The sequence below is a fragment of the Condylostylus longicornis genome, unplaced genomic scaffold, assembly GCF_029603195.1.
Source record: "Condylostylus longicornis isolate FDR11 unplaced genomic scaffold, ASM2960319v2 ptg000024l, whole genome shotgun sequence".
NCBI classification, from domain to species: Eukaryota; Metazoa; Arthropoda; class Insecta; order Diptera; family Dolichopodidae; genus Condylostylus; species Condylostylus longicornis.
In genome coordinates this window covers 445,566-449,524 of record NW_026577993.1, presented here as the reverse complement: position 1 = coordinate 449,524, position 3,959 = coordinate 445,566, and positions in this window count along the sequence as shown.

Genomic DNA, 3,959 nt, shown 5'->3' with positions numbered 1-3,959 from the left:
CGGGCAATGGCCCGTGAAAAAATTCGCAATAGCGCGAACCCAACTCTTGCTCATCCCAAACAGCTCCGCAGCAAATTTCCCCGAGCATGTTGGAAGAAACATCTTCGCCTGACGGCACCCTTTCATGTCTCGCCAGTGAAGAAAAGCATTCTGCCACAAGCAGGCAGCCGAGCCTAGCCCGCACGGCGGAGGAAGGCAGACCAGAAAGGCAGCGGCTACACAAAATCAGTCCTAGATCCCCCCCACGCCAATCCATCGGCAACCTCGCTGCCCGAATGTCCACTGAGGCCAAGCACCCAAATAAGTATCACTCAGTTTACCGATGCCAATTCCACAAGTGCAGTAAGGCAGCTGCAGACAAGCCTGGATGTAACATGGGCCGACTGTAATGCCAGCAATGCCGCCCTGCTGTCCGAGAACACATAAATGGTACGGTTTCTATACCCCCTTTCTAAACTGACTCTCAGCTAGATCTCTATTGCATGTATTTCGGCCTGAAACACTGTGCAATACGGGTCCAGGCTCACATATACATATACGGCCCTGGCGGACACCGTACACACCCGAACCCACACCCGACTCCGTTTTGGACCGGTCCGCATACCACACGCTTGAACTCGACTCAAGTACCAGGCCACCCCGCTCCTACGTCCATCGATCGGGAAGCAGAACCTTGTACTCGCAGTCAAAATTGTACTGTGGCAGACAGGAATCCGACATGATTATTTTCAGAATCGGATTGCCCGCAATAAACTTTCTGTGTCCTGTGGGCCAATTTTCACCCCATCTCATCCTCGCCAGAGAGAAGTCGGTAAGTCATTAACCGATCCTGCTTCACTATTTGGAGCCGTCCGCATAGCCCTTGGTCACTCCCAAGCTGGCCATCCTCTGAAGCTTTTCCAGCTTGGCCCGCACACTCACTTGTTGAGCCTTTTTGCACCACACGCTTGACGCGTAAGTGATAATGGGCCTACCAAGGGCCATATGTAGCCACAATGCTACCCTACGACTTATGCCCCAGGCCCCACCGATAAGGCTCCTGCACGTCCAAAAGGACGTTGTAGCCCTCCCGGTGACTCTATCAATGTGGGTACGCCAGGAGAGGTGATCATCTAGGATTACACGCAGGTACCTCACCTCCTTAGAGTAACCAATACGTTCACCAAACAGAATTAAGCTCGTTAATTTATCCCTACTTCTGCGTCTGGTGAAGGTAACCAAAGTTCTTTTGCTGGGATTTATATTTAACCCAATCCATCTGCACCACCCTTCCACAACACGTAAATTTTGCAAGGTCAGAAATAGTGCCCTAAAACTTACCGCGTATGACGAAAGCCACATCGTCGGCGTAGCGCCAGGCATGCGCCCTGGAGCCCCTGAGCACAGCTATCAGATCATCCACAACGATGGACCACAGAAGGGGCAAAAGAACCCCGCCATGCGGACACCTCTTTGCAGCGCAAATGAAGAGTGTGTCGTCAGCGCCCTCAATATCAAGAAAGCACCCAACTACCACCTCCCGCACGCCCAGTGAGTTCTTGAGGACCCTTATTAGACCCTGTAGAGCGAGCCTAGTAGACTTTCCTGATTGATAGGCATACTGAGACTCATGCAAGGGATTGATTCCCAGTGTGTTATCTCTTATAAACCTATTAACCACCTTTTCCATTGCTTTCAATATAAAAAGAGGTAAGGCTGATGGGACGAAAATACTTTGGGTGGTTGCTTGGTCGCTTACCTGCCTTCAGAATATACGTCACCTTCGCCACCCTCCATGCTTTGGGGATGTAACACCATGCATAGCTGGCACGAAAAATTTCCAACAGCGCCTCAGCGACATATTGAAAACCCCTCTGCAAAAACACAGGATATATCCCGTCATCACCTGGAGATTTGAAGGGCTTGAACGAAAATACCGCTTACCTAATCCTGCCCATTGTGATTGGGCCAAGATGCCCCTGGTTCAATGACCGCATTCGAGTGATTCCAAAGAACTTCCGAGTCAGGAAAGTCCATTGAGGTCATCAGCTCCAATGTCTGCTTTCCGTTCTCGGTTGTAGAGCCATCAGGCCCAGCCCGCTAGCATACTTTTTGGAAAGCACCCTGTGAAGACGCGCAACTTTTATGTACAATCCCGAATTTAATATAAAAAAAATTATTTATTATTATTTTTTCTCTATTTATTATTTTAAAATTATTAATACAATCTTCCAACCTTATTATTATTATTTTTATTATAAATTATTAATTTTGTTTTACAGTGATTATACCTTAACACTATTAACCTTTATTCGACAGCGATTCTGCGTCTTTACAATATTTGAACTGAACTGAACTGATATTCTAAACTTACATTTTTATTCTTTTCTTTCTTAACGCTAATCTTTTTTTTTATTTATCTGTTTACAAATATTTATTGTTAATCAATAAAATTTAATAATACAAAGACTGTACAAAATATTAATCTTTATCTAATAGTAAATAACAGAGAATAGACATGTTTCTTTTACAGTTATTTTTATGCCAACATGTCGATTCTTGTTTTATGTTAGAGAGGTAGATTTTTAATTTTCTTTGTTTTTTTTTTGTTATTATTTTATATAACTTCTCCCTCCCTATAATTAAAATTCTCCTGAATTTTTGTTTAATATTTCATTAACTTTATTAAATGAAGGCGGGAGTACTTTTAATTTTATTGTATTATTTAAGTTATCAGAGGTATCTTCTGAATTTTTGAAATTTGTACATTTTTTCTTTGTGCAAATTCTTATTATTATTGACTCTGTTTTGTCATAGGATTTTGCCTGTTTTTCTGTTATTTCTTCTAAATTATTTTTATATTTTAAAAAGAAATCCTCAAAGGTTATTTTATCTGTAAAGTTATTTATTATATTGCTAGGGTAATAAAATCCTTCTTTTGTTTTTTCTAATATATTTGAAAATACTTGATTTAAGATATATAAAGTACAGTTATTAAAATGTATTAAAATATTGTTTGTTAGTATGATATTCCTATTATCACATGTTTGTTTTAGAGTTATATTTTTGGCATTTTTTATTATTATGGTTTGTTCGTCTCACGATTGTATTTTTGTTGAATTATTTTTTATAAGTTTACAATTGTTTTTATAGACACAATGTTTGAAAATTTCTAATCATTAATTGTTTCTGTTTCTTTATATTTGTAATTTTTATTATTGAAGGTAAATATGGTTTTTCGAACATCATTTATTTCTTTACTATTTTGGTTTGGTATTGGGATGATTTTCTTTAATTGAACATTTACGAATATTTTTGGGATTTTAACTGCGAATATAATTAAATTTTCTTTAAATTGAGTAACTCCCAATTTTACGTATTTTAATTTATAGAAGTCTATTTCGTGTTTTTCTATTTCTTCGTTTGTCAGAATATTTGCGTTCAATATACCATGTTTTGCCGATGCCAAATTATCTTGAATGCAACTCATCTTTTCTTTTAATAATTATATTTGTAAAAGTTGGTCATAACATATACTTTGTTTTATTTCTTTACTTATTATGTTTATTTTTTGAATCATTAAGTCTCTGTCTTTTAAAATGATATCCCTTAATTGGATAAGAATTTTATTAAAATTATCGTTTATACAAATTTGCTCATTCGAACTTGATATCAGTTCTTTATTATTTAAGTCTAAAGTTCTTAAATGTCTTTCTAATATAATTCTGTCTTCGTCGTTCAATGTACCGAATAAACATTTAGATACGTCTCCTACTATATTTATCACTCCTCGTTTTTGTCTATAGATTTTTGGGATAATTGTTTCTACTTTACTTGTCAATTCCTTGAGTTCGGAATAAAATAAATTGTCTGTTTTTAATGTCTAAGTTTTTTAGGTCTTCTGTCGTATATCTTATTATTTTTAACATTTCGGTCGGGTCAATAATATGTAAAATTATAGTAGGCTCTGTTGCTATGTC